The sequence below is a fragment of the Parasteatoda tepidariorum genome, chromosome 7, assembly GCF_043381705.1.
Source record: "Parasteatoda tepidariorum isolate YZ-2023 chromosome 7, CAS_Ptep_4.0, whole genome shotgun sequence".
Taxonomy (NCBI): Eukaryota; Metazoa; Arthropoda; class Arachnida; order Araneae; family Theridiidae; genus Parasteatoda; species Parasteatoda tepidariorum.
In genome coordinates this window covers 6628606-6653059 of record NC_092210.1, presented here as the reverse complement: position 1 = coordinate 6653059, position 24454 = coordinate 6628606, and the positions used below count along the sequence as shown (strand labels likewise).

General features: G+C 32.0%; 1 long non-coding RNA gene across 1 annotated transcript in view; it reads left to right on the top strand.

The window, feature by feature from the left end:
• Positions 1–22798, top strand: part of LOC139425974 (uncharacterized) — a 25282-nt gene extending 2484 nt beyond the window's left edge. Inside the window, exon 2 of the long non-coding RNA XR_011637180.1 lies at positions 21931–22798. This is a non-coding gene — a long non-coding RNA (uncharacterized lncRNA). The remainder of the gene's footprint in view (positions 1–21930) is intronic.
• Positions 22799–24454: the final 1656 nt, after the last annotated feature.

Genomic DNA, 24454 nt, shown 5'->3' with positions numbered 1-24454 from the left:
GGTTGAAAGGCTGAGGACTTACACTTTTCTCAAAAAAATTAATCGATGTTATGATAATAAAACAAAACTCTTGCGATCTCAGCAAAAGTAAGATTTTTATTACCAAATAAGAAACAATTATTACCATTCTGCAAGGAACAAATAAAATAAAATAGGTCATACAGTTTTCAGACACACAGACTGCATGACAATCCAAGAATAAATATTTGAACTTTTAAAGCAAATTGCATACAATAAGAGCTATTGTGTAAAAAAAAATTTAAAAACAAGTTGTTACAAATGTGACTATTATATGATTCCAGCAACTGAAAAATTCTTTTGGAATTTTAAAGACTAATGAAGATTATTAAATAATAACAGAAAAGTTTTCTGTGTCTCTTTTGTCTCATTTTTGAAGCAGAATATAAATTAAAATACACATCTCACTTTTTCTGATCCTGCTTTTCTCTGAATCTTTCTTATTAAAATAGATGAATCGTGTTAAATTACGTTACCTTAAGTTAGTAAATGTGTTTTCGCACTTAGGAGGAAAAAAAGACCGAATTTTAGATTGATAATAAATGTAATAATTTTCATAGTATTTTTTCCATATCTTATTTAGAAGCCCAAAAATTGAATAAAAAAATTATAAAATATATAGACCAATTGTTGAGTTATAGAATCTAGAAGTTGTTATAAAATTATGAATAAAAAGTTACAAGATGGATATGTTATGAAATTAATGAAGCATAGAATGAAAGGATAAATATATATAGCAAAATATATGATAAAATTAATTAGGAAACAATTAAAACGAAGGTGAGTAATTTCAGATATATACAAATAATAGTGATAGAAGCAAGAAAAATGGAAAATATCGGAATTTTCCCTGACGAATTTAAGAAACATTAAAAAAAAGTTAAAGCAGCCACAACTTTAAGTTTCAATAAATATGATTTGATGTTATAAAAAATAAATTAACTATACGAAAATAGTAGTGAATATGTCATACATTTGTTTCTTTATGTCATGGCTTCAATAAAAATATTTTTTCTCCTTGTTTTCCTAATAGCACGCATTTTACAGAAAATATTTGAACAAATTTAATGAAAATAGAAAATACTGTCAATCAAAAGTTATTCAGTATAAAATATATGCAATTTTTTTAAGATATTGTAAGCATTTTGAAGAATACATATTTTTTCCAAAATAGAAATAATTGATAAAACCTGGTAAAAATGAAGGAAATGAAAATAATTATTTTTCAAACTGAGTAAAATTTTTTTTAATACTTTTATCTTTAAAAATATGTACACTTAATAATGTGATGATTTATATAGGGAATTATTTTTTTAAACTTTGTTTATTAATTAAGATATTCCAAAGCAATTGATTATTCTGAATAATTGACATTTTATTACTCCAGATTTTTATTTAATTTACAAGAATAGTTTCTATTTGAAATTTTTTTAAATCGAAATATGTATGTAATTAACTGAAATAATTGTGTGTATGTAAATTTTTCTTTCTCTTTCTTTAAAGAAGGACGAAGTATTTTGTTCTCGTTATTTGAATTTTTCTAGTCTTAAACGAGGATAAAATTTTAACTTAATTCAACAAGCAACTTTTAAAAATATCCATGAGCGCGAAGATTCATTTATGACTTTTGCGAGTGCTGTATTGAGGCGAGCGTAGGGTTGCCTCTGAGTGAGGGTTACTAGATAAGGCGGTGAAACAGTTGACAAATAAAACCGCGGCGAGTGGAGGTGCCCGGGAGTCGACAATGTGTAAAGTCGCGGTCCGGCTATTAATTTCCAGGACTGACGTAACTGTAGGAGAACGAAACGCCGGAAGATGGCGCTAATGATTGCATATTGAAGAGTGTTTTCTTGCGCATGTGCAGTGCAATCGGCACCATACTGAAGTAAATGGTTCTCATAGAAAGGCGCATTAAAACATAGCTCTTAAATTCCTATTGTCGAAGTGAAAATGGAGCAAGAATAAACATTAAATGTTGCTTCAAATTGGGCAAGACAGCTGCAGAAACCTACAAATGATTTAAAGAAGTTTACGGCGAGGAAGCATTATGCCGCTCCAGAACTTTTGAATGGTTTAAACGCTTTTGAGACAGCGCGAAAGCGTGGAAGATGATCCACACACAGGTTGGNAGATTTTTATTTAATTTACAAGAATAGTTTCTATTTGAAAATTTTTTTAATCGAAATATGTATGTAATTAACTGAAATAATTGTGTGTATGTAAATTTTTCTTCCTCTTTCTTTAAAGAAGGACGAAGTATTTTGTTCTCGTTATTTGAATTTTTCTAGTCTTAAACGAGGATAAAATTTTAACTTAATTCAACAAGCAACTTATAAAAATATCCACGAGCGCGAAGATTCATTTATGACTTTTGCGAGTGCTGTATTGAGGCGAGCTTAGGGTTGCCTCTGAGTGAGGGTTGCTAGATAAGGCGGTGAAACAGTTGACAAATAAAACCGCGGCGAGTGGAGGTGCCCGGGAGTCGACAATGTGTAAAGTCGCGCCCCGGTAGCCATAAAAACAAAACCATTTCTAATTGAGGGAGAAGTAAATGCTTAAATTAACTCCCTCAGTACCCCGATGGTTTTGCATAGAAGTCCAGGAAAAAAAGATGCAATATAAATTACAAATTAAGAAAAGAAACTCAAACAAAATCATCAGAAAAATAAAAACTCACATATTCACAGGTCAGACATCAATTTCTCAAGCAAGCCGAATGAAAAGAAAAAACTCTTCGGTGGTCATATTTTCATTTTTATTTCCTTCATTTTCTTTTTCTTTATAATGGTACTAATTCATTTAAGAGAAGAGTATATACATACTCTTCTCTTAAACTTTGACCAAACACATCTTAGTTGAACGATTCAATTTTTATTGGTATATTTCATAAATTTATATTGCATACATTATTTTTGTAAGCATTTAAAACATTTATCGAAAGTCATTAACTCTTTGACGCTGGCAGGACGCCTGTGTCCCTTTTATAAATTTTTCTAGCTCTCGAACTACTAGTAAAAATATATTTTGGTATTTTTTAACTTTAAAAAACAGTCTAATGTTTACTAAAAAATCTATTAGATTATTAGAATTACATTTTTACTAAAATATGAAATGCAAAAAAATGTAGTTTGAAAAATTTCTTTTTCTTTCTTATTATAAATTTATCAATAATTAATTTTGTAATTTAAAGAAATTTCAGTGATACGAATCGCTTCCATATTTGACCTATTCAATTTGCTTTTCAGAGTTGAGTCGATTCTCTCTCTTTGTGGATCGTCTGTTTAACGCTAGCTACATTATTCTATTGTATACTGTCGAAAGTGTTCGGTAACAGTCCCTCTCTTTCAATGCCCCCGGGCATTTTCAAGCGGAAAAGGTTTTGCTCCGTTGGGTTATTGGGGAGCGTGGTGCGGAGGTCGGATGATTACTACCATACTCTTCACTTCGATATAAAGTGTGTTAGTGTACTTCATACAGGTATCAATCAGTATGTTCTTCAGATCATCTCGAAGGATGAATTCTAAACAGCCGCCAATAACCTTTTAGAGTAGCACTTGTACGATGCTAACAATCAAACTGACAGCAATGAAACTTGGAACACAGTAATTTGAAGCATGGGAAAGATGACTGTCGACATTAGAGCATTTAACTCTGAGCCCTACGGATATGAGATGTGTCGAAAACTGAATTTTCTCATAGAAGGACCATTGCACATCGTTACAGTCCAAACTGCAGATGGTTCTTCTGATTAAAGGAAATCTTACAATCAATTTGATTATCATGGAGAGTTACGATAATCACTCATTTTTTATGCCAAACGTGAGGTTTCCTTGAAGGTGGGGATATAACATCACCGAATGACTATTTTGGAATCATTTCAAACAACTTGCTTAGATTGATTTTTATGCAGATAGGTACTTTATTTACGTCACACTAGAGCTGCGCAATGGGCTATTGGCGACGGTCTGGGAAACGTCCTTGAGGGTGATCCGGAGACATGCCTTTGCGATTGTGATTGTGGCGTTGCGGTCTGAAATGCAAAGTCCGAACTACGAATCTCTGACGTTGGACTACGTCGCTCGCAGCCGATAATTGACGTAAACCTCATACATGAATGGAGATATGCGTGAAGGGCGAAATCAGCAAAACGCGCACAGTATGTTTTGGATATAACTTGGCCGCCTCCCCACAGCTTGCTCTCTCTCCCCGTTGGTTCTAGCTAGCAGTGCGGCATGTTCTCGCCGGTTACCTTTTCGCAGTTTTTTTTAATGCTGCTTCAATGTTAAAGTGGTTAAGTTTTATATATGTTAGAATGCTTTAGTTAAATTTACAAGTTTCCTAAATGTTAGTAAAGATAGTTATTTATTTAAACTTAGTGTTATTTATGAAGAAACCTATAATCCGTTCTCAGTAACATTTTCATGTAGAAGGTTTTTCTAGAGTTAGATTTCTCTTTAGAGTTTAAGTGGGGACTCTAACAAAGATACCAAACAATCCACAAGTGGTGACCCGGACTTAGAGGTAGTGACACCCTTCTGAATCAAAGAATATGTGGAATTATTGATTATTATTTTTATTGAACGTGGCTGGCCTACCTGGTACGCAGTGAGTAGTTACTTCCTGGTTAATGTTTCTCTTTTTCAGAGCTGTGCATTGTGCCATTTTCATAAGTTTTAATGCTTCTATACACTAGTGCAATTTAAATTTAAACGTATTGAATTTAATTAAATTCTCATGGACTTGTAAACAATTGAGTTAAGCAATACAATTTGAGTTTGAATTCATAAAGTACAATGTAAAATTGAATTAATGCTTACGTAAACTATTCATATTTTTTCTTGAATAATGTACTAGTTTTTAATACATTTTCAAAGGCATGGAAATCGTTAACTTGATAATATAATGGCCGAAACGAAATAGCCAGAGTTGCATTTCGAGCTCCACCCGTTTGGAAAACCGAAATTTATGGTTTCTTCAAGTAGAATTAAATTTTGTGATGTCGGGAATTGAAAAAGAATTAACAAAATTCCACTGCGTCGTTGCAGCGTTAGATATGGAAGTTCTTTCTTATGTGAAAGATATCGTTGAGGCTACCTACAGATAATCCATACACGGTTCTTAAGGAACGTATTGTAAAACGTATTACACAGTCCGAAAGTTCGCGTTTGAGGACTTTGTTACAGGAATTGTATTTAGGTGAGAAAAAACCAACACAACTATTGCATCAAATGAGATCGTTAGCTGGTAGTCAAATATCTGACGATGTTTTAAAAACATTGTTTATTCAGCGACTCCCTATTAATATTCAGCAAATATTGTCAATTAGTAAAGACAAACTTGATGATTTGGCTCAAATCGCGGATAAAATAAACGAAGTTTCTTGTTTCGGTACTTCAAGTACAGAACATTATATTTCTTCCGTTGATTTAAAAGGGTTATAATCTCAAATTTCTGAACTTACCGAGAAAGTTGAAAAATTCACTTTTTGACAAAAAAGTTACAATGGAAGTAAATTTCGTCAACGGTCTGGTTCAAGGCCTCGTTCGAATTCGAATAATGTCAATAAAACTTCGGAAAAGCAATATTATTGGTACCATTTTAAATTTGGTAAAAATGCTAAAAAATGTGTCGGTAAATGTTCATACTCGGAAAACTGAATTCCGCTGCTGTTTCGGTGACGACAGATAGTGGGTTAAAGTTCAGTCGCCTCCACATATTTGACCGAAAATTAGGTTTTAATTTTCTAGTTGATACTGGCGCGTCGATTTCAGTTTTTCCACGCGACCCATACATTCATAAGCAACCGACTACGGAGATAGCAATCTACGCTGCGAACGGAACAAAAATAAACACATACGGTTTTCGTAGATTAACGTTCAATTCAAATGGAATTTTGTTATTGCTGACGCAGTGCGACCTATCTTGGGTGCAGATTTTTAAGAAATTTTTGGTTTATTGGTTGACATAAAAAATCGCAAATTGATTGATAGTACTTCGAGATTTTCAGCTAAGGGTACACGGGTTCGCGGAAAATCGTTAGGTTTAACTACGATTTGCGGAAATACTGAGTATCATAGACTTTTGTCAAAATTTCCCGGTATTACAAATCAATCATTTCTAAAGAGTCCTAAAAAGCACAATGCTACTCATTCTATCATTACAAGAGGTCCTCCGGTTTGCGCAAAGGCTCGACGTTTAGCCCCAGACAAACTTAAAGCAGCTAAAAAAGAGTTTGGCATTCTTATAGAACAGGGTATAGTTTCTCCTTCAAATAGCCCATGGTCTAGTCCCATTCACTTAGTTAAAAAAAAAAGAATGATGAATGGCGGGTATGCGGTGACTATCGAAAGTTAAATTCAGTCACTTTGGAGGACCGTTATCCCATACCGCATATTCACGATTTTTCATCTGGCTTAGCTGGTAAAACTATATTCTCAAAAATTGACCTGGTAAAAGCTTACCACCAGATCCCATTAGGCGAGGATTCAAAATCTAAAAGTGCGGTAATAACACCTTTTGGTCTTTACGAATACAATTGCATGTGTTTTGGATTATCAAACGCAGCGCAAGCTTTTCAAAGGTTTATTGATCAAATTCTACACGGATTAGATTTTTGTTACGCATATTTAGATGACGTGTTAGTCGCTTCCGCAACTGAAAGTGAGCATATGATGCAATTGGAACAAATTTTCGAGCGGTTGAACTCGTTCGGCATTATTTTAAACGTCGAAAAATGCGTGTTCGGCCAAAAGGAGTTACAATTCTTGGGATTTCTTGTTAATACTCAAGGTATTTCACCTCTACCTGATAAAGTAACTGTTATTCAAAATTTTCCCTTGCCAAAGACGGTTGAGGAATTGCGCCGTTTCTTAGCTATATTAAATTTCTATCATAGATTTTTAAAAAACGCTGCTACTATTCAGGCCCCCTCCCCCTGCACGATCTTTGTAAAACTAAGAAAAAAAGGGATAAAACTCCGATCACTTGGTCAGAGGCAAACATTAAAGCTTTCGACGCTTGTAAGGAATCCGTTGCGAATGCGGTAACATTAGCGCATCCGAAAGTGAATGCGGAAATTGCATTAACGGTAGACGCTTCAGATATTGGCATTGGAGCAGTTTTGCAACAGATTGATAACGATGTTGTACAACCATTAGCGGTTTTTTCACGCAAACTTACAACTACCGAACGTAATTATAGTACATATGATCGTGAGTTACTTGCAATTTATAGTTCTGTAAGGCATTTTAAACATATGTTAGAAGGACGAAAATTTCGCTTTTATACTGATCACAAGCCATTGACGTACGCGTTTTGTAAAAATAATGGTAATAACTCGCCTCGACAAGTAAGACACCTCGAATACATTTCTCAATTTACTACAGATATACGTTTCATTTCGGGAAACGAAAATTTAGTGGCAAACACACTTTCCAGAGTTTCTGAAATTCATATATCTGATAATATTAATTATGAGGAAATGGCACGTGCACAGTTTTCTGGGGATGAGTTGCATGAGGCTAGGAGATCAGAGGTTTTGAAGCTCAAACCTTTCGTATTCACGCCAGATGGTTTAGAACTATGGTGTGACACGTCCACTGGCAAGGTACGCCCTTACGTACCTCAAGCATTTCGAAAAGTAGTTTTTGAAAATCTTCATAACTTATCTCATCCAGGAGTGCAGGCAACTGTTGACTTGATCCGACAAAAATTTGTCTGGCATTCCTTAAAAAAAGACGTCTCGAAGTGGACAAAACCCTGCTTGCAGTGTCAGAAGTCTAAGGTTCAACGACACACAAAGTTTGAACCTGGCATTTATCCTCTTCAGCGATGTCGTTTCAGCCATGTCCACATAGATATAGTAGATCCCCTACCTCCATCTAAAGGATACATGTATTGTCTGACGTGTGTTGACAGATATAGCCGATGGTCAGAAGAATTTCCAATGCCAGACCAGACAGCAAATACCGTGTCTGAGATTTTCTTTTCTGGGTGGATAGCTCGCTTCGGAGTACCAGATGTAATAGTGTCCGATCAAGGCACACAGTTCGAAGGCAATCTGTTCCAAGATTTGGCTCGATTTCTTGGGTGTGAAAAGAGACGGACCACAGCATATAATCCCTCATCAAACAGAATCGTAGAACGATTTCACCGGCAACTCAAGAACGCTATCAAATGTCACTCTACTGACCGCTGGAGTGAAGTTCTACCAGCAATTCTTTTGGGCATTCGTTCCAGTTTGAAGCCTGATATCGGCGTTTCAGTAGCAGAGTTAGTTTACGGCTGCTCTTTAAGACTGCCTGGAGAGTTTTTTAGATAGGACTGCCTGGAGAGTCATACAACTGATTTACCACAGTTTCATGATTTCCTAAAAGTTTTACGGGAATATATGAACAGATTGCGTCCTGCTCCAACATCTCGCCACTGTCACAAAGACATTTTTGTGCATAAGGATTTATTATCGACAAGTCATGTTTTTGTTAGACAAGACTGCGTGAGCAAGCCCTTACAGCAACCGTACGATGGACCTTATTAAGTATTACAGCGTAATGAAAAATTTTATAAGCTCAAAATTAAAGATAAAGAGGTCAACATAGGTATTAACCGCCTAAAACCAGCTTACATTTTGAGTGAAGTTGACAATGCAAGAGAACTCCGTTCAAAACGCACTGTCCAATTTTTATTACCTTAATGCTTGTATANATGCAATATAAATAACAAATTAAGAAAAGAAACTGAAACAAAATCATCAGAAAAATAAAAACTCACATATTCACAGGTCAGACATCAATTTCTCAAGCAAGCCGAATGAAAAGAAAAGGTTTTAGTTTTTTCTTACGATAATTACTCATTTTTTATGCAAAACATGAGGTTTCCTTGAAGGTGGGGATATAACATCACCGAATGACTATTTTGGAATCATTTCAAACAACTTGTTTAGATTGATTTTTGTGTAGATAGGTACTTTATTTACGTCACACTAGAGCTGCGCAATGGGCTATTAGCGACGGTTTGGGAAACGTCCTTGAGGGTGATCCGGAGGCATGCCATTGCGATTGTGATCTACAGAGGAGATGGCTCCCCTTCTTTGGTAGCCCGACGACCTGTGCCCGAGGTCGAGAATTTTACGGTAGAATAGTTTAATGAGGACCGGCACCGCACACCCTCGGTTCCAACGCAGGCTGATCAAAGTGGTCACCCACCCGCTCACTGACCGCAGCCAGTGATGCTTGTCTTCGATGTTCTACTGGGAACCGTGTCTTTACGATCAGTCCACTGAGGGACAGATTGATTTTTAGAATTACTATTTCGAAGCATGTTCCCATAGAAAGTCAATAAGAGTCCAAAACAATTAAAATTGAACTACCTTGGATGCGGCAAAAACTAGAATATCACAAATTGGACGCGATTAATAGCATCATTTATTAGTGCTATGTAAGACTGCGTGTGGTGAAACTCTCCTATAACATTTTCTGATGAAATAAATAATGTAAAATCAAGGCGAAATTTAAGAATAAAGAATAAAGAATTGTATGTCAGTGATATCGACAAAAATGATTATAAAAATATCAGTATTATTACTTATTTATACTATAATGTATAACTAAGATTATGATTGCAGCTAATCTCAACTTGAATCAATTATTATTCTGTAAACTATGAGTAATTCCTTGTTTATTAATGCTAATTACCTCTTCTTAAATTTGTTTTAATAAATCTTATAAAGCAAAATTACTGGTAAGGGCAAAAATATAATTATCTACTAAGTGACATTTCAGGGGGGGGGGGATTATCACGCAGCTAAGCAGTGTAGTTTGTAGTATATCATTTATTATCGTGAGTGACCGATATCAGGAGAATGTCGACTTTCACCGGTGAATGTCAACAATCACATAGTCGCTTTTGTGAATGTCCGAAATATTCGTTATATCCGATTTGATATTAATTTATTCATTGATATTATTAATTTTAGTCGATATTTTCATATCTGTAGAGGATAGATTAGGAGAAATATCAGTGTTCGGAGTACCGTTTAAATGCATACTGGGCGGTGGCACTTAAAAAAAACCCATTGATGTAGGGCATACCGGGCAACAACTACCCATTTCGGTCATTCACAGTAACATATCCATTGGTCGAAAATTTAGTCACCCCATCCAAATGGAGCATTTCATTTCGATTTTTTTTAATCGTATTATTAATGGTGTATTATTTAAATGTCAAAAAACATTTTAAGGAGTCATTCGAATGAATGGTTCAAAGAAGTTAAATCATATATTTCAATCGTAGTAATTGCTTTGTTTTATTGTATTATCATCTGTCAAAAGTGATGTTCTCATTTCTGAACTTCTTTCCCCTTTCTATTTCAAATACAAATAAGATAGAGAAAATTAAACAAGCAACAAATCTTTGAGAAAATGCGCTTGATAGCAACATTTTTCGGTTAATTGAAGTTTGGATTTGTACAGATAGCTGTTAGGATTTCAAAAAATTTTTAACATTTAAAACTTTCATTTGCATACGTTCATCGATCCAAGACTAGTTTGAAAAATAAATTGTTTTGCTTAGAAATTCCCAGAAAAAGAAGAAGAAAAAAAAAATAAAATCCCCATTCGCTTTCGAATTGTCGGATATTCAAATATGCTTTACCTTATTAAGTTATGCAAATTATTTTTCACGTATATTATACAATACCATCTTCTTGAATATGCGAATATTAGGAATAACATTAGAGAGATGGAACCAGCATAATTATGTTATAGAATTCAGAGAGAAGGTATTCGCTCCAAAGAAAAGTTCTTCTTTAGTATTTATATTTTAACGGAATTGTCTATTTGTGTTCTTGATTTAAGCTATTGCAGAGGAAATTTATGAAGGATTTTTGAATTCTAGAACTGAATAATTTAAAAGAACAGTGGCAATAATTTTCTTTACTTGTTTTGTTTTTTAAATGCAACTCTTATGTGCTTTTAACTTTGAACGGAAACTGTCGTAGGAATTGTGAGTTTTTAAATAATCTTATTAATTATTCATACTAATTTTTTTTTTTAAAATTTGGGAATTAATATTTACTTAAATGTTTTTTTTATTTTTAGAAAGTGATTTATCGTATTTTTAGAATAAAATAAGCTTCCTTTGTATCATCTAATCCAAGAGGACTCACTTTCTAGAGACGAAGCAATTATTAAGTGCAATATATACATATATATACAGTCGAACCTCTATTTAACGAAGTCACTAAATCCCGATAATAAGTTCGTTACATAGAAAATTCGCTAAATAGAAAGTCACCTTTTTAAATACTTAAACGACACAAAACAGGTTTTAAATTCATAAATACTACACCTACTTACCATAGCAATTAATACACATTTATCTTGCAAAGTAGTATCTATCTACTATTTATTTTAAAAATTTTAACCATAAAAGAAATCTGCATGGAAAACAAGAATAGAGCAAAACATTATCCAGTGCATGCTACATATATTTTCAGCTAAGAAATGCTGAATTTATGTATAAAATTATAGCTGTATTTATTATAAAAGTAATGTTAACCACATGCGTTCTTAAGTTTAATTGTTACTGATAAAATCCGATAATTTTGTTTGAAATGCAAACAAAAAAGGAAAGATCTTATTGCTTTCTCTAAAAGTTAATATGCTTCAAAAATCAATTCAAGGGCATTTTCCTCATAAAATGCGTCAACAAGTTTTAAATGTTCGAAATATTTTGGGAAATAGGGAAAGTGGATCTCAATATAATAAATGTGGTGATTGAGTGGATCTCAATATAAAGAAAGTGGTTAAATAGAAAATTCACTTCGCTATATGGAAGTTATTTTACAAAGAAATGTTTCGTGGTTTCTCGAAAAAATTCACAACATAGAGAAATTCGTAAAAGGGAAGTTCGTTAAATAGAGGTCCGACTATATATATATATATAAAGTAAAAGTTTGCATAAAAGTCGATATGAAGTCTAAAATCACATGTAGATAAAAGTTCAAAATGTAGAAGAAGCTAAAAGTTGATCAGTGTATGACGCGATGGCTAGTGTATGGCTATGTATAATGGGGTTAATATATATATATATATACGTCACACTAGAGCTGCGNTAAAAGTAATTAATTAAAAATGAATATCATTCAAGTTAAAATGAATTAACTGAATAAATATGTTGGAATATTAATTAGACGCGATAACCAAGTTCTTGCAATTTGTTCTTTTGAGCGATCAAAAACATTTAAATTAGTATGAAAAGATTGCCCAAAGGAATAGTATTTACTTTGGTTTTTATTGATAAAATAAATATGGGCTATGGTGTCTGTGGAACCATATTTAATTAATTCAGGCTCTGTACTAAAGAAACCTTTTCTTGGAAAAATATCCTCACCTGTTTGATTTTAAACGAAGATCCCTACATCTATATCATTCCACAAAATTCAAGCTATGCCAATTAGATGGGAAGGGAAAATTCCCGCTGCCTAATTTTCATTAACTTTTTATAGATTAAAAAACTGTGGACTCATTCTTCTTCTTTCAATACTGCAATAATTCATTATTTTTCTTATTTTATTATATTGTTTAATTAACCATTGTCTTTTTTTTTTACCTTCGCCCCACATATTACAATGTTAATTTATTCTGGTTGGAGGATAAAAACTTAAACCATGGTTAATTAATATAACTGTAAGTTAATATTCCATGGTAACAATTAAAATAAATGATACTTAATATACAGAGAGAATAAATGGAGCAAAGAAATCAAACAAATAAGTGTATCAGTGAAAGAATGAATATGCGAATCGCTAAACGAGCAAAAATGTGAATCAGTGAATGGAGTCAAACAGAGTGGTGAACACAGAATTCAATTTGTGAATAAATAAAAATATATATGTGTTATGTGGTAGTTGGTGTTAATTGAATAATTGAAGTGGATAGATTTTTTTTTGATTATGATAGAAATAAAGAAAAATTGGATATTGTCGATGAGGAATAGAAAAGGAAGCAGATGATAAAAATCAGATCATAAATGCAGCAAAAAATTATTTTGTTGCAATCCTAGAGATGCAAAATAAAAAGAATATTGTTATCAAAGTCATTTTATCATTATTGTTTACATTTCAAGTAAAATCATAAATTTCGCCTATTATGTGCAAGGACGGGCCATCATGATCCGCCTAATGAAAACCGATATCATAAGTAGCATTTAATCAATGCTTTTGGAGTACAGGAGAGATTCGTTATATGTGCGTTGTCGTTAGTAAAAGAACACAACCAAATGTATATATATATACATAAAAAAATACAAGAAAACACGAAGAAAGTTAAGAAAAACAATGAATTTCATTTATTGCGCTTAAGCTGCAAGTAAACAGAACTCATTAGATAAGTTCATAAAGAAGAAAACAAAGAAAAATAATAGACAAATGAAAAAAAGAGGGAGGGGGGAATAATAAGTAAAAAAATAACAAACAACAGTTTATTTAAAAAAATTTTTTTTAATTAAAAAACCGGAAAAAAATATAATCTTTTCTTCAGCCCACACGATTATATCCGCAAAACAGAGTGCTTTCTGATATTGTATCAATAAAGCCAAAGCTAAATATATTAATACAATAGTGTGAGGAGCACTCAAAAACTTTTTGAGTGCTCCTCAACCTCACTCAAACAACCTCACTTTTTTGAGTGCTCCTCACACTATTGTATATATATATATATATATATATATATATTAGCCCCAGATCAACCCCAGTCATGAACCAACAATAGAACTTGTCATCGTGTCATACATTGATCAACTTTTAGCTTCTTCTACATTTTGAACTTTTATCTACATGTGATTTTAGACTTCACATCGACTTTTATGCAAACTTTTACTTTTAACCATTTACACTTAGGAATTTTAGCTCTTATCGATTTTCAGTTTAGTGATTTTATTTTCATCTTTAATTTCCTTAGTATTATCATCATTTTAATTCTTTAGACATTTACACCGGCGCTTTTAGCTTCCATTGATTTTAAATCATGTTTTTAATTACCTTAATTTTTAGTTAATTCACTTTTAACTGATCACCACCACTGTCATTTGACAGAATTTTACTGTATTTTTAGCTTAAATAGTTAATGTAATAATTTAACTTTCAATCTCTGTATACCCCCCTGGGGTGGGTCGGAGTTCTATATATATGCAGGGAGGGGAAGAAAGTCCCCCACTCTTGAGGTACAGCCGCGGTCACTGGATGTGACTTCAAGAGCTCATAATTTTACTGCTTATAATTTCAGCTTAAATTATTCTTAAATTACTGCTTAAATCATAGCTTAATTTACTGCTTATATTATGCTATCTTCAAAAAATTGCCGCATTAATAATTACTAATAGCATTTAATGCATCCAGAGTAAAATTTGTATTGCTTTTTCAATGCAAAATAAATTTAATAATTAATTTTCATGCGCACTCGATGTTTAAAATTTTTTTATTTTTGCGTTTATATTAATTAAAAGTTACTTGCTGTTACAATTACTCTCTTTTCCTTTAAAAAAAATAATGTCAATTTAAAATGAATTGTTTTAATAATAATACTTTTCACTTTATAATATTTAATATTTTTGCATCTAAGCATTTAACCTTAAACATAATATCAAAAGGAAATGATGTTTTTCATTAAACCCGTTTCCCCCCCCCATTAATTAACCAGACAAATGCTTTAAACTAAGATTACTTTTATTAGAGTCGCAACAGAAATAATTGTTTTTACTTCTATCGATATACTAAGCAACAATAAACAAAACACGGAGAGGTTCTTTAAAAGAAATAAAAACGACTCCCTTCTCTCTATTCCTTTTTTATGTTTCTTAAAAAACATACTGAGCCATAAAAAGTAAATAAAAACAAAGAAAGAACGGGCTTCTTAAGATGTTATTAAAATGAAGCGAGGATGTTTTATGCTGGTCTTGTTTACTCGTATTATTATCCAAAGCCATACACTCAATTTCATTGTTAAAGAAAATAATCTTCGAACAGTTTTGAATTCATTGGAATTGCAGTAAGAGCATAATTGCTGAAAAGATTAACTAATTTTATGTCTTAAAAGAGGAAACAAATTAAAAATATTGACTTGACTGCCACTTGACTGCCGTATCTTAACAAAATTAATTTGTTCAATTTGGAAACAAATAAAATATCCATCCTTAACTTAGGAACTCAAACAAATGCCACATTAAAAATTTTAAATATTAAAAGGAAAATAATTCGCAAATAACTCTTTAATTTCCTAACTGCGTATTTATTTATTTTTTTACAAAATAGCGTATTTTCTTATTACATATTTCAAGTCTACATATATTTTAAAGTTAGATTTCACAAAAAATGTTGTGAAAGAATTTTTATTTTTAACTATAAATTTTGATTATTGAAAAGGTTGTCGGAAAATTGGAGAAGGAAACTTCATTTAAATATCGTAACTTTTTAGAACATATTTACTTTCTACTTTTTAGAACATATTTAGTTACTTGTTATCTCGAAAACTAGCTATCTCGAAATTTTTTAAACGTTCCTTTAAATTTGAGATACCGAGGGTATACTGTATAACGTCCTTAAAAAAACTCTCTGAGGTTGAACTTGAATTATATATAAAGACACTGGAAAAAAAAAAACTGGAATAAATTACAGATAAGTCTGTAAATGTGATAAAGTAACGGAAATAAGTTGTTGTTTGAGGTGCAATTCAGGTTCTTTAACTTTTATTGGAAACAATTTTATCTCGTTTGTTTATTTGCTTTTCAAAAAACAAAAACAATCAGCGGATGCTTTATTCTGCAGCTGAAGTGCTGGACATAGCGCTATTATAATCACCATAAGAATGAATATGACATATTAGCCGTTTAATAACTGTAAAATGGTTAATAAGTTAATACACAAGAAGTGTTTAATAACTTTATAATATCTGAACACCACTTTGGGTTTAAGCCTTTTATTTGTAATAGTATTATTAAAATAAAAAATCCTAATAATAGTTGGAAATAATACTAAAAAACGATGATAAATTAATACTGCATTTAAGTACCAGTAAATCAGAAATAAAAGAGAAGTTTTACGGATAAAAAAGAAACCTTTATAACTTTTATTAATTTTAGGCGGATAGCAACGAAGAATAACCGAGTCTATCCGTATTTAAGAAACCATACCCTATGATTTTCCAGCCAATAAAAATGCATCGACAATAATGAGAAACGGTTTCAAACCATTATCTTTTTACGGTGTGTAGAAAAAATTTTAGTTATAAAATGTCTTCCCCTAAAAAAATCTTTATTTATTGAAAATAAAATAATATTATTTTTCCATGTGTATTAAAAAATCTTTGGAAAAAAAATTCGATTTTTGCTCATTTTGAATAAAACTAGTAATTTTCTTTTTTCTACGTCATTGTCGAACAAATCCCTTAAAGAGGAAAAAGAACGGCATTCATTTTCAAGTTAAAGGGAATCATTTTTCTTTCTCTCCCCCCCCCCCTCAAGAAAGGAAAAGAAGAAATTATCGGTATTCTCGAATAAATGTTAGTTTCGCCATCCTCTCCCAAATAATCTGCAGAGCGGGTAAGAGATGATGTGTCATTTATTTCAGAAGAGATTCTTCTTCACTTTTCCATCAAGAAAATCCCACTGAAAAATATCGCCTGACGCTTTCGAATTTCCACTGAATTCTTTCGAAACATCATTAATGACGTCAACTTAGAGGTTATATTCAGTTTCCAATAACCTCTTTCACTCTTCTAAAAACAGATCGAAACGAAAGGCACTTTTTTAGGCTATTTTGTAATAACAAAGTTTAACGAAACTTTTTGCTCAGAGATATTTATGTAATGGGATATCGAATAGCTTATACCACGTGACTTGGAGATCCCCCCTTTTTTTGTCATTTAAATTCTAACTGCAATTCTTTCGGAAATTACCCTAAAAATACTGCATAAAAAGTCCTTGTTTTATCAGGTAAAATTAGAAAATTTCGCAACTGGGCAGTGGTAGCATTTTTGACAGTGGTCACTTTCTCAAAAATTTAAAATTTTTACTGATTTAAAAGATATTGATGTGTTATTAATGTAAAGTATTGGGTACTTGCACTCCAAGGAGAAGAAGACAAACTATACCCCCACACGTTAAGTATGACGTCAGCGCTAGCTAATCTTTATCAGCAAAATGGCGCATTAAATTCGTGCTAATTTTCCCCACATAATTTAGAATGTTAATTAACTTTAAGTTAGTTAAATTAGGAGCCGTTTCACACATCGAATTAGTTGACATATAGTTAGTTCTTTCTCGTCTACTTCTTTTTTATTTGCTTATGTAATTTATTATAACCATGATTTATTTTTATTTTGTGTACCTGGCAACTTCGATGCATAATGAGTTTACTTATGTTCTACATGACTTCGTGTAAATATATAGTGAAAGAATTGAAATCTATGTGAAAGAATATAGAATGTGTCCCTTTAGAGAATTGATACTTGGTTTGCTCGAAATAGAATGAAAAGAGTAGTTCTTAACGTAAACAAATGCCACGTTTCAACAACCCATCACGATCAAAGAACCCACATTAGAAGAAACCCACATTACGTCACTTGCAGTTATCCCATTCCTTTCGAAATAGTATCAACAAGGTTCATTTCTAAAATGAAGAAAAATTTTAAGAAACAAGCGTGAGATAAAATACTTTTCAGAATATTACAAAATATTCAGAATAATTCCATACATATTAAAAAGTAATAAATGCAAATGGGGTTAATTTTCGACGAAAAATGTCGTGATCGAGAGGTTAGCAGCAAACAGTTTTGTGATTGCCAACTATTATATTTAATCACTCTGTGGCTGGGCCGTTCATTTTGCCTTATACTGTTTTAATTTACTAAGGAGCTAAGACCCCTCTTTGCTGATGCTCACCAAAGACGATCATTGTTGTTTCCTGGCACAAAACCACAACCCTTGTTTCTCAACATGTTTCCGTTAAAAATGAAAGAACCTGAACTGCACCCCCAAAGAACAACTGATTTCTGTTACTTTATTACATTTACAGACTTACCTGTAATTTATTCCATTTTTTATTCAGTATCTTTATATATAATTCAATCTCAAAGAGTGTTTTCTTAAGGACCTTATACAGTATACTCTGGATGTCAAAAAATTTCGAGATAGCGAGTTTTCGAGATAATAAGTAACTAAATATGTTCGATAGCTAAATTTGTTTTAAGAAATAAAACTATATAGTCTAAAATATTACTCTAAAAAATAGAGTCATGATACATGAGAATAACTACTAACAAATATTGTATTGATTGTTGACTGTAAGTCTAAATACAGCAATGATAATTTTATTTTTAAAAGTAAGACGATGTTGTTTTTATTGTCATTCAACTCAACATATATGTACCAAAAAGAACACTTGACTACATCCTACGTCCCATTATGAATAAAAGGTATTCGTTTATCTTTTTTTAAATAGTTTATGATAAAAAAGGAGTGATAAAATAAAGGATTTTTATATCTTTTCAAAAGAATTCTGTTTTTTTTTTTGAAGAATCGAAAGAATCGTTTATTGAAGAGTAAAATTGAGTTAGAGAAAAATAGGGTAAAAAAGAATCCACGAGAAAAGAGAAAGGAGGTAATAGAAAAATAGAGGAATAGCAAGATAATAAGGGAAACAATTAGCTTGGTAAACAGCGAGGGTAATGCGAAATAATTGTTAAGGAGAGTTAGGAGACATTTTTTTTTAACGACTAGGGGGGGTTTAGCCCTCTGTTCGCTGCCGCTCACCAACCCCGATGATTGCTTCGCAATAATTGCATGAAACAGTTGAAATTATTCATTCGTTCGTTGTAGTGGAATTGGGCACCTGAGGCCTTACTGCCTTTTTGAAATTATTCAACTAAAAATACATGTACTAAAAAGAACACTAGCGCCACCACATCCCTCATCAAACTATTTTTTTCCCTTATGATACTATCAAGTGATGATGATTTTCCCTTATGATACTATGATGAGTGAACAGAAATCATTTTTCAAAGTACATTTTTTGAAATAACATTTAATATTAAAAGTATAATGTTTAAACAAATATGGTGAGTTCACTGTCATTTAATATTCTTGCTTACCAGACGGACGGATGTATTTCAAATACGATTTTTGCATTTATTACTTTATGCGTGAAGCTAAAAGTTAAGAGGGTGGGTGACCACTTTGATCAGGGACCGAGGGTGCGTGGAATCGGTCCTCATTAAATTGTTCTACAGTAAAGTGCTCGACTTCGCTAGTAGGTCGTCGAGCTACCAAAGCAGAGGAGTCATCCCCTCTGCAGAGGATCGAAATTTCGATGGCACGTTTTTGGATCATTCTCAGGGATGTTTCCTAGACCGTCGCCAATAGCCCATTGTGCAGCTCTTGAGCAACGTAACTAAACTACAACTACGAGCCGTGATGGCTCAGGGGATAGAGCGTTCGCCTTCTAATGAGGTAAACCGGGTTCGAATCCCAGCGATCGCTGGTTGATAAGAATTCCGCATCCATCCCGCACCGACCACAGTGCTGACGTGAAATATCCTCAGTGGTAGACGGATCATGGGTTAAAGTCTCTTTGCCATCAATCTAGCCGTATGAGGTTCTCGTGGTCTTCCTCTGAATATAACGCAAATGCTGGTTAGTTCCGTCAATAAATCCTCAACGACGGCAAACTTTTCCCAATAGGAGTTCCTGGAGTTCCCTTGTTTTCTGGATTGGGTTCATTGGGATGGCACGTCTTCGGATCATCTTCAGGGATGTTTTCCAGGCCAATAGCCAACTGTGGAGCTCGAGTATGACTTAAATAAAGAACCTACCAACCAATTTAATATTTATTTATTATAATATATATTTATTAATGTATACAAAACACGATGTCCACCAACCTCCAGAAGGTATGCCACTTCTTCCATGATATTGATAAAAGATAGTGGATTCAAGTAATGATCAAATGATAGTAGAATTCAGTATTGAACAAATGATAGCGAGAACCGGTTAAAATTAGTGGATTCGAGTACTAATTAAATGATAGCGGGTTCAAGTACCAATAAAAAGATAGTGGGTTGGAGAAATGTTTAAAGGAGAGAGGGGGCTTGAAAACTTTTCCAGTGATATCTGGTTTCAGTACCGATAAAAGGATAGTGTTTTCGAATATGGAAAAGAAAGGGAGCTGGTAAGAATAGTATTCTAATGATAGTGTGTTCAAACAGTCGAATTGAGATAAAAAATTTTAAAACGAACCATACTTTTAAATTTTAATTTTTCGAAAACTATTCGAATGATTTTGTTACAAATTAAAAATTTTGCCATCTTAAAATTACTCAGTTCAATATGACATAAAAACTTTTTTAATATACAACTCAAAGTTTATTCTACCTTTATTAAAAAAATAATAACTGTATTCATGTTTATAATTATTCTTATTTAAACATCAAATGACAAAAAAATGAGCCTATGACTTCTCATTTCTTCAGACTATGCCCACTCTCTTTCAGACAGCAAATTACTGAAAAAGATCATATAAGATGTGTCATTTTTGAGACTATTCATTTTGCTCAAAAATGAGTGTATGATTCATCAATTTCGAGCGTATCCCTATACTCAATAGTGAGTACATGGCGTTTTTAAATTCGACTATATTTGTTCGGTGTTGCCGGCCAGGTGGCCGAGTGGTCAGCGTGTTCGGTGTTGAATCGGCGAAAGCTCAGTGCCTGCCGTAAAAAAACATTATGCACTGTATTAATCTAGTATAAAAGTTTTACTTTTGTATTTTATAAAATAATTATTTAACGAAGCATTATTTTGAAAATTTTGCTTTTATAATTCGTAAATTTCAATTTTCCGGAAACCTTTTTATCCAATTCTATATTTAAAAAATTCCTGCTTTTAGTTCAAAAATCTGATTAGATTTGAACTATGTCATAAAAATGCGCTGTTTTTAGCATTTATTCTGATTAAAACAATTATGCAGCAAGAGGGTTAAGACAGAAATGTTAAAAATGTTTGGAATTTATTTTATTAAATAAGACATTAATCTGAATTTAGTAGTTAACTTTTCTTAGTTTATTGCAGAAATCTGACGTATAGAATTGTTTTAATGAAAGTTCAATAAAATCTGGCTTAGGACAAAATTGTTTTCTACAAGAAAATTTTATTTTTTACCTTGTATTCTGCATTCGTGTGTCAATAAAATCTTGTCCAGATTCAATTACTGTCAGATAATTATCCTGTTCAAATTCTTCCATAGTCCTGTTTGACTATATTCTGTTAACGATTTTGTCAAGCGTTAAAGTAATATAAAGTTGTACAAAAATTTTATGATTTTAAATCTGTTTATGTCTCGAACTTTAACTGTTAAACTTTTATTACGATTAAATATTGGTTTTTCTATCAAGTATAAACTTGTAGAGTTATAAATAAATATTAATTGCTCAACTTAAATTTTTTTTCTTACAAGCCTACAGGACTGTGTTGTTAGGGAAGTGGCCCAGCACCAGAAAGCTTCTGGGTTCGAATACCGCGTTAGGCATGGATATTCTTTCTTCCTCTGTTCTAATAGTGGGAGCAACGTTGGCCCACCTAATATGATGCCCCTGTAAGAGTAGCCAGCAAATCTGCCCTGGAAATTCCTGAATTGACGAAATGTTAGCACAGGTGGGCATTGGAAATAAAAAAAAAAAAATCTTACCATGACAAAGATTTAAGTCCCATCAATTTTAGTGATAGGTTGCTTAAAAAGCTATTTGAGTTTCATAAAGATTTATATCGTAAAGGTCAAGTTTAAACTGTTATTTAGATAACACTTTAGTAAATTTTATATTTGTTTCATCTCAAATTATGAAGTTGATAATTTCTTTTTTTTTTTAGAATTTATGTCACTTCTATTTGAATCTACACCTCTGGTTCACTGCATGAAAACGAGTGTCGGATGCAACGAGTTGAATTTGTTCATACAGGTCTCTTTATATTATGTGGAATGTTCTTGGTTTATACACTTTTCACATTAATTGCCTACACATTATAAATGTTCATCCAGACTGAGTTCTGTAATAACTTTCGCTATTTAGAAACTACACCCGTTTTTAATGATAATAGGAAAGCAAGCTTAAAAATTATAATAATAGCTTACTCATTCCATTAGTTTTATATTTTGCATAAGCAGTAAATATTTATTTTAGCTTAAGAGATTAAAATTGTTTATTGTAGCTAAAGTCTATAATTAAATCGGTCGTTTTGAAAAAGTGTCAACTTCAATTTGGATCCATTGAAGAAACGCCTTTTTCAAAATGATTCCTTCTATTTTGACTTTCATAAAATGAGGTTAGTTAAAAATTTAGAACTGTGAAATAAAATGTTAATTTTTTGTAGCTAAAAACTTAACTGAACAAATTTTAAATAAAGTAAAAATAACTTAAAAATGTAAGTTTCATTCCTTAAATATGTTGCAATCACATGTTTATGTTTAAAAAAAAACTCCAGAAATTTTATTACAATAATTTTAGATAAAGTAGTTAAATAAACATTAACGTTTATTTATGTAATGACCTATTTATAAGTCTTCAACTGTGTAGAAAAAATGGTTATATTGGATAAAATTTTTTCATTAAGCAAATTTAGTGGCGAAAGTTTTCAGTATTTTGTATTAAATGAACTATTGTTTGAGACTTTAAAATTCTGAATTTGTAAAAGTTTGTCTTTTGTCTTAATAATTTAAATAAAACTTATGTTTAGTTTATTTTTGGTCTTTTATTATATAAGAAAAAATTTTTGTTGGGCTATATATAAGGATCGTGATAGGGATCGTATTATAAGGATCGTATTATAAGGATCGTGATAACAGATGATCATTACGTATTTCTGTATAAGAAATCTAAAATATACCTAAATTACAGAAATTTTCTTCACATTCACTCAAAACTAATTAAATAGGCATAGTAGGAAATAAAAATTTTATGGCACTTAAAATTATTTGGTTTACTAATACATCCGAATATAAAATTCTCTTTAGTTTTAAACAGCGAAGTCTGTCTACATATGTTTAAGCAGTTTCCATCGATTATATAGTAGAAAAAACTTTAATAACTTTTTAAATGTACTGTGTGTGTTTTTTTTTAAATTTTCATTATTAGTGCAAATGTAAAGATTTAAAAACTTATTTTTTGTCTGCAAAATCTAACTTTTTGAAAATTTTAAATGTAAAAAGATTTTAAATTTTCTTTTTGTGAAAAATGCTATTACACTTTGGATTTAATTTTTCCGGCTTTTGAAAATTTGACAAGTTAAGATTAAAATATTCATGTCTGAAATTTTTCGAAACTAAATTTAGATTTCTGGGTCATAGTTCTTAAAACCATTTTGTTAAACTTCAAAAAAGCATTGGGTGCAAGTACAATTAAAAGCAAGTACAATAACTTTATTAAAATATCATCTTTATTAATAATAGTAATATATAGGGGGTTCAAGTAAGTATTAAAAGATAGTGGTTTCAGGTACCGATAAAAAGAGTGAGTTCGAGAGCTAATTAAGTGATAATTAGTTCAATTACAGTAAAAACATCCTGGATTCGAATACTAATCAAAAACTTTTGTGATTTCGTAAACAGATTGATGGAGGTTCCAAGTATAGGAAAAAGACAGTGAGATTGTACAGACTAATTATACTTGGCTTTAGTACCGATAATATAATAGTGAGTTTCAAAATTTTAAAAAAAAGAGAGGGTTCAAAAATTTTTCAAATAATTGTGGGTTCGTGTACGGGTCAAAAGAGAGTGGAATAGAGCAATGATCAATTACGAGGAGGTCCGAAATTTTATCAAAGGATAGCGGGTTCGAATATCCCAAATCGAAATTCTTGATGGTCCCATCAAAATATTTTGACTGTTTATGTTTGTTTCAGTGCGATTCATGATGGTCAAACATCATTTGATGGTCAACACCATCCAACATTTTCCATTACGTGTTCATGGTTTTTGATAAACCAACAAATTTTCCTTATTCCATGACGAAAAATGCTTCTTTAATACTATGATGGTTAACTACCAAGGAAAGTTTGACTCTCCTGGACCAACAATCCACGGTGATTCGTGGTGGTTCATGATGGTTTCAAATATACATTTTCATGATGGTTTAATAGGAATTCTTGTTGGTTCTCACGAATATACCATCAGAACAATTTGGTTTTTTTATGTTGGACCATTATAAATCAGTTCGAATTTCTACATTGGGATGGTGGCTGTTCATGATCGTTCCAACATTTGATTTCTAAGATACTATGATGGAAATTCGTGATGGTTCAACATGAACAAACCATCAAAACAAGTTGATATTCTTATGCTGGACCATCATAAATCAGTCCGAATAGCCTACATTGAGGTGATGGTATGTTGGTTACC